The following is a 7,356-nucleotide window of genomic DNA, read 5'->3' as shown; positions in this document are numbered from 1 at the left end:
CACAGAGACAGAGATGCTGAAATGGTACAGTTAGCCGTGACAGAGGTTCATCACATGTGCAACATTACAGCCTTGCTTCTGAAATCCAATGCAATAACTGTTGCAAAAGACAGAGCTGAGCGGTATGATGATGGGGAATTGCTTCAACCACTGCTTGCGCCTCTCGCCAAACCTTATAGATTTCTATACTGTCCTTACCACAGTTCAAAGTCAAAAGATGTAGTAATGCAAAAATTGCGTTTGGTCAAAGTCCTTTTCAAGCAGCAATGAGGTACTGAAGTGAGTATTTCAAAAGCAGCAGCCATGAATGGCAGATGAAATCCAAAAATTAATGATACTTAGTCAGGCAACATCCACTGTCTTCTCAAGAACATTGACAGTCATCCCTGGGTGGGCTCGAACCACCAACCTTTCGGTTAACAGCCGAACGCGCTAACCAATTGCGCCAAAGTTGGGGAACAATAGTCTGCTTGGGGGGGGGAAGAAAGGAAGGAAGGGGGAAGAAAGGGAGGGGAGAAGAAAGGGGAAGAGTGAGGCCGATCCCAGAGTCGCGAGTTCGATCCTACCAGTCGCCATACTATGTTTTAGTGAAAAGATTTCCCACAATTAATGTTTAAGTGTTATGAAGTAACGGCTGTTTTTTTGTATCTTGAAAACATTTTAAATGCTTTTTTGTACAGATAGTGTAGTACTGTAAACTAAAACCCAACACTTGTCATAAAAGGCTTTCTTTTTAAAACTTTGAATTGCTTAATTAATTTTGCTTTTTTATTCTGATATATTCAAATTAATGTGTTAAATTATACTGTATACTATATACTTGATGTATATTTTAATGTCCTTAATCATACCCAGTGCTTATTTTCATTTTTCACAGCAAAACAGTGACTGAAACTAAAATTGCAAGTGTCTTTCCTAAAGTACTTTGAGTGAAGTGAATGATATCTTTTTTCTAGTGTATGCTTAAATTACCAATAATTCAGAATTTGAAGCAGCTAATATTAACTCACAAAAGACCATAGACCTTATCGGTTTAAAAGAACCAAATATTTATTCAACAATTAAGACAGTGAATTAAACATTTTTAGTTAGTCCCAAAACATTGTAGCATTTGGATGCAACACATTTCCATTGAAGTCTCCCATTTCTTTTTCTTAACCAAGAAATTTGTGGTTTGCTGAAGGACTTAAATCCTTTTACTGTATGGTTTGTTGAATTACTTTGTGTACACAATGACAATAAGAATAAATATCTGTATCATTAACCCAAAACAAAATAAACACACTATGAACTAAATAAAACTTATATACAGTGAAGTTATTTAAAATAAAGAAAATGTTTATTTTTTCTTTTTAATTTGTTCCAGCCACTGCTCTTTAGTGAGACTTTCATTAGAGGGACAGTAAATTTGCCCTCTATATTGGCTGTGTCCTGTTTCAGCTATTCTAAACTGCCCGCATTTTTTGCATGTGTTGTGCAAAACTTTGCGAGTCAATTTTCGAGGTTCTCTACCAGGTTGAGCAGGGGCTGCTCTGGGAGCCAGAGCAGGGGCCAGAGCAGGGGCCAGAGCAGGGGCCAGAGCAGGGGCCACAGGATAAGCATGTGGAGGAGGGGTGGAGAGGTTCCACAAACTCTGTTGCTGTTGGGTAGTGAGGATAACAGATCCCTGTGGTGCCATTGGAGTAATTGCCACTAGCTGAGGCCTTTTGGGTGGGGCAGGGAGAAGCTGCCGCTGTCCTGATGGATTTGTCCCATCAGTGAATTGTAGCTTTCTTTTTAATTTTGACTGCCCCACAGTGTTGGATGGTAGCCTATATGTATGCAGTGGCCCTGAATGTGGTACGCCGTAATGCGGGCGTATATTTGCAGGCAGAAGCGGGTCAGCAGCTACAGAAAACTGGCTGGGAAGGTTTAGCCCTTGAAGTACCACAGCGGTCTCTTGCCTTTTGACCCTTCTGTTATGCCACTGAACCAGGGTGGTGTAGCTAACATCCACTAGCTGCAAATGTGTCTGCCCCATCACAGCTCCATTCGCCAGAACGAGCTGCCTGATCTTTCTATAGTCTTGTAGGATCAAATCCCACCTGGAGACTGTGCCTGCTCCTCTTTTCTTTGGACTACGATGGATATTGCACAGTCGGACAAAGATGGTCTCCACCAAGCGGCAGCAGTCTGGCCATTGGGCAGATGGGGCTGGAGTGGTTAGAGCATGCCTCTTTACACTCTCAACCCCAGGAGTAAATTCTTGCCTCTTCTTGGGGGACCGAAACCTCCCAGTGTTCAATCTTTCTTGATGTCTTGCAGCAAATACCGTTCTCTGTTTATCAAACTCCAGCAGGTTCTGCCACAGAGCAACAATGCAGCTCACCTAAACAGGAAAATAAAACAATTTTACATTAGGACAACAATATGCAAGTGAGGTGAAAGGCGTGTGCATGTCTGCAGCAAGCAACAATGCATGTTACTGACCTCCTGGTTGGTCAGCACCAGTGAGGTTTTGCTCCTTAGCTCCACCAGATACTCAGCCAAGCTGTCAACTTTGTCCAGGCCTGGTACACCGGCCTCATCTAAACCCTGAGAAAACATAAATAATGTTGAAGTTATTTGAAGTTTTATTAAATTTTTCTTCAATTCTACAGCTTACTATGAATGCCCACCTCTGACATAGGCTCAGCAATGCCAGGCTGGGTGGAGGCAGCAGACAGGGTGGAGGGAGCTGGCTGGGTGGAGGGAGCTGGCTGGGTGGAGGGAGCAGGCTGGGTGGAGGCAGCACGCTGGGTGGAGGCAGCAGACAGGGTGGAGGGAGCACGCTGGGTGGAGGGAGCACGCTGGGTGGAGGCAGCAGACAGGGTGGAGGGAGCACGCTGGGTGGAGGGAGCACGCTGGGTGGAGGCAGCTGACTGAGTGGAGGCAGCTGACTGAGTGGAGGCAGCACGCTGGGTGGAGGCAGCACGCTGGGTGGAGGCAGCTGACTGAGTGGAGGCAGCAGGCTGGGTGGAGGCAGCAGACTGAGTGGAGGCAGCAGGCTGAGTGGAGGCAGCAGGCTGGGTGGAGGCAGCACGCTGGGTGGAGGCAGCTGACTGAGTGGAGGCAGCAGGCTGGGTGGAGGCAGCAGGCTGGGTGGAGGGAGCTGGCTGGGTGGAGGCAGCACGCTGGGTGGAGGCAGCACGCTGGGTGGAGGCAGCTGACTGAGTGGAGGCAGCAGGCTGGGTGGAGGCAGCAGGCTGGGTGGAGGGAGCTGGCTGGGTGGAGGCAGCAGGCTGGGTGGAGGCAGCAGACTGAGTGGAGGCAGCAGGCTGAGTGGAGGCAGCAGGCTGGGTGGAGGCAGCACGCTGGGTGGAGGCAGCTGACTGAGTGGAGGCAGCAGGCTGGGTGGAGGCAGCAGGCTGGGTGGAGGGAGCTGGCTGGGTGGAGGCAGCACGCTGGGTGGAGGCAGCTGACTGAGTGGAGGCAGCTGACTGAGTGGAGGCAGCACGCTGGGTGGAGGCAGCACGCTGGGTGGAGGCAGCTGACTGAGTGGAGGCAGCAGGCTGGGTGGAGGCAGCAGGCTGGGTGGAGGGAGCTGGCTGGGTGGAGGCAGCAGGCTGGGTGGAGGCAGCAGACTGAGTGGAGGCAGCAGGCTGAGTGGAGGCAGCAGGCTGAGTGGAGGCAGCAGACTGAGTGGAGGCAGCAGGCTGAGTGGAGGCAGCAGGCTGGGTGGAGGCAGCACGCTGGGTGGAGGCAGCTGACTGAGTGGAGGCAGCAGGCTGGGTGGAGGCAGCAGACTGAGTGGAGGCAGCAGGCTGAGTGGAGGCAGCAGGCTGGGTGGAGGCAGCACGCTGGGTGGAGGCAGCTGACTGAGTGGAGGCAGCAGGCTGGGTGGAGGCAGCAGGCTGGGTGGAGGGAGCTGGCTGGGTGGAGGCAGCACGCTGGGTGGAGGCAGCTGACTGAGTGGAGGCAGCTGACTGAGTGGAGGCAGCACGCTGGGTGGAGGCAGCACGCTGGGTGGAGGCAGCTGACTGAGTGGAGGCAGCAGGCTGGGTGGAGGCAGCAGGCTGGGTGGAGGGAGCTGGCTGGGTGGAGGCAGCAGGCTGGGTGGAGGCAGCAGACTGAGTGGAGGCAGCAGGCTGAGTGGAGGCAGCAGGCTGGGTGGAGGCAGCAGGCTGGGTGGAGGCAGCACGCTGGGTGGAGGGAGCTGGCTGGGTGGAGGCAGCACGCTGAGTGGAGGCAGCTGACTGAGTGGAGGCAGCTGACTGAGTGGAGGCAGCTGACTGAGTGGAGGCAGCACGCTGAGTGGAGGCAGCTGGCTGGGTGGAGGGAGCTGGCTGGGTGGAGGCAGCAGGCTGGGAGGAGGATTCGAGATGTGATGTAGCTGAGAAAAGGGTCTCATCGTCTAGCTCTGATACTAGAAAGTCCAAAGCTTCTTCGTCCACAAAGCCTTCATCTTCCTCTGCTACATTAGCCTCCACATCTTCCAGCAGAACATCTGTCTCTTCTGAGTCAGGCTGGGGTTTCAGTGGCTTTCCTGTTTGACTTAGAAGGTAGTCAACGCCCAGTAGCTCACCTATGGAAAATCAAACATATTGATAGTAAAACATTCCAAAACATGTTACATATTATTGATTTTTTTATACTATAGTTTATCTTAAACTGTTTATCCTTCACATATTTCATTTGTACCTGTGTACTTTGAAGGGGGCATAAATTGTGGGACGTACTCTCGTCCCAGCACCTTCAAGCTGTTCTGATTTATGGACTGAGTCATGTCTCCAGCATATGTCAGAAGAGACGATGGTTTGTTGGTCACTGCTGCAGAACCCCGATCCTGATTCCATCTATTCAGGCCTTCCAGGAGGTAGAGCTGGAAATTCAGTAAGTTTGCACTGGTTCCTGTAAAAAAAGGAAAAAAACAACACATCATATTAATGTCTTTGAAACAATACTGGTTGATCCAGTTTTGCAAAAAATATACAGTAAAGTGTTGTAGTCATGTTAGAAAGCGACTTACCTGGAATAAACCTGTTTAAATGACAATGAAATGACTCCAGGGATGTAGAGCCTCGTGAACAGCGATAACGTGTCAACTTGATTCCGCTCTTGTTGACACTGCCCACCTCAGTGTACAACTGAATCCCTGCAACATCCTGAATGCATTTCACATGCCGTTTTTGGACACCCCAGATGTGTTTTATCCTGACTTCATCCAGTAAGGGAACCCCCATCAAATCTCTCCCTTTTGGACCATTCAGCTCCTCCAGCAGTCGTTCAATAAGGACAGTAGTGATGTCCTCTCCCCGTGTCCTCCTACGACAGAAATTACTCAACTCCTTCTTGGTTATCTGCCTGTCCACCATGGTGTTGGTTATACCTGGCCTCTGTTCCTGCTGGAGCTGCCTTTCTTTCGCTCGTCGAAGAAGGTCAAGGTCCCCTGCATCCCACTCAAAAATGCAGGAGGACAGTGCCCGCATGAAAGCAGGATACAGAGGGTGGGCATCCGTGGTACAACCAACAGCCAGCCTCCGCATAAAGTGCCAAATGTCCAGGCGAATGTAAATATCTGGCCACCCTCCAAACCTGGCCTGCAGCTTGCTGAGGCCTTCACTAATACAGCAGCCACAGTCCACATACAGCACCTTTGGAGGTGCAGCCCCAGCCTGGCGGTACCGCTCCATCAGTCCTGCAGCCATTTTGTCCAGTCCTGGACCCTCCTGGACAGTCAGGACACTATTCAATATTTGGCCCAGCTCATTGCTGACTGACGACACCCACAGAGCCGTTCCTTTGCTGTGGCCAGCCAGCTTTTTGGTGATCTACAATAGAAAGTGTGGAATTAAATCTTGCCGTTTCTCATGTCTACAGAAACCACTGCCGGCTGTGTATTTCATAACATTTTCAATGTACTTAGAACAATAAACTTTTCACAAGTTTAATTGTTTGTGAAACAGAAAAAAAGTTATCCCAAACATTTTTAAAATTATTAGCGTTTTAAATTTAGTAGTGTACAACTTTTTTTCCAAGTAGGATATAATAATCAATATTATTATTGTCAAGTTTTTTGCTCTCTTTAAACCACCTCAGCTTCTGCCCAAACTTGAAAAAGCTTGCTTCCCTCAAAGAAATGCAGGAACCACTCATTTCAGCGACATCTTTTATTCATCTTTTCTTTTTGTCTTTAGATTAGTTCAATTAACAGTGTAAGACCACCATGATTTTGTAGAAGTAGTCACAGAGAGTCACAGAGCAGTTTGAAAACCTACAAACAAATGAAACAAAATCAATTACAGATCACAATGAACTAATGAACTAGTTTTCCAGGTAATGTTAATCTACTTTTAAGTGAACAGTGAATGAACAAACAAACTACATTCCACACACATAAATCCCATTTCATCACCAAGGCTAATTTGGTCTTCTGAATGCAGATTAAATGATATAAACTGTGCATAATGTCCAGTTCCTACCAGTGGTGTCTTTGTGGAAGCTTGAAGCTGAGGCTCTTTGTCTGAAGAGATCATTGTGAGCACAGGTGTGCCAAGTTACCTTATAGACTTCAGATAGGCCTAATTGAAAGGGAGGGGTGCGCTTGATTCTCTGTGATGTGTGTGCCAGTTGGGTGGAGATAGTAAATGCACTCACAAATGTACCATTTGCTGTTTTAACTTGACGATTATCATTACATGGTTACTAACCTTTTTGGTGGAGTCCAGCTTCAGAACTGTCCCCAAGGTGGAGGTGATGCTGGCTTTTATGTGTTCTATGCGTGACAGAATATCTCTGCCATACACTGACAACAACCAGCGATCAGTGGGGATGTCAGCTGGTTCTGGGGGCTCCTGGCACACCACAGGGAAAAGGCTGGGTCTATTTACAAAGTTAGCGCACTCCTCCAGATAGTGCCCCAACCTGTTCAGCCACTCCTCCCCGTGGTTTTCTTTCAGCTGCTTCAGCAGCCGTGCTGAACTGTTGCCCTGTGTCCTGTCTCTCATCAGCCTGATCACTCGTATGTCACAAGCATACCTGGAAGGCAGATTAACAAAGTATTTATTTTGCAGTTACATTTGCATGTAATGTAATATCTTCATTCCTTCAGTTAGCATTTTACTAAATGTTTTACTCACTTTTGGGTGAGGATGAGCCGAAATAGTTTCTGGTGCGGCAAGTCCAGCTGGTCTCGGATGCTCTGGGATGTTGATAGATACGTGAGATTACACCCGCTGCACCTGAGTGTCTCCGTCACAAGGAGGTAATACCTATCAATATCCAGGACTTTCCGAGCCCTCTTGTGGATGCCAGCACCTGTAAGATGATTCCCACAAGTTTTGCAGAACACCCTGACCTTCCACTGATGGTAGGGCATCCATACGAGGAGCCGATGTG

General features: G+C 48.6%; 2 non-coding genes across 2 annotated transcripts in view; both read right to left on the bottom strand.

The window, feature by feature from the left end:
* The window catches only part of trnan-guu (transfer RNA asparagine (anticodon GUU)), a 74-nt gene extending 65 nt beyond the window's left edge, over nucleotides 1-9 (bottom strand). The window contains exon 1 of the tRNA in view: nucleotides 1-9. This exon is cut by the window's left edge and continues 65 nt beyond it. This is a non-coding gene — a tRNA (tRNA-Asn).
* A 372-nt stretch (nucleotides 10-381) lies between these two features.
* On the bottom strand, nucleotides 382-453 carry trnan-guu (transfer RNA asparagine (anticodon GUU)). Its single transcript has one exon. It is a non-coding gene; the product is annotated as a tRNA-Asn (tRNA).
* Nucleotides 454-7,356: the final 6,903 nt, after the last annotated feature.

The sequence above is a fragment of the Xiphophorus hellerii genome, chromosome 14 (genome assembly GCF_003331165.1).
Source record: "Xiphophorus hellerii strain 12219 chromosome 14, Xiphophorus_hellerii-4.1, whole genome shotgun sequence".
Classification (NCBI taxonomy): domain Eukaryota; kingdom Metazoa; phylum Chordata; class Actinopteri; order Cyprinodontiformes; family Poeciliidae; genus Xiphophorus; species Xiphophorus hellerii.
This window is presented reverse-complemented; position numbering and strand designations above follow the sequence as displayed.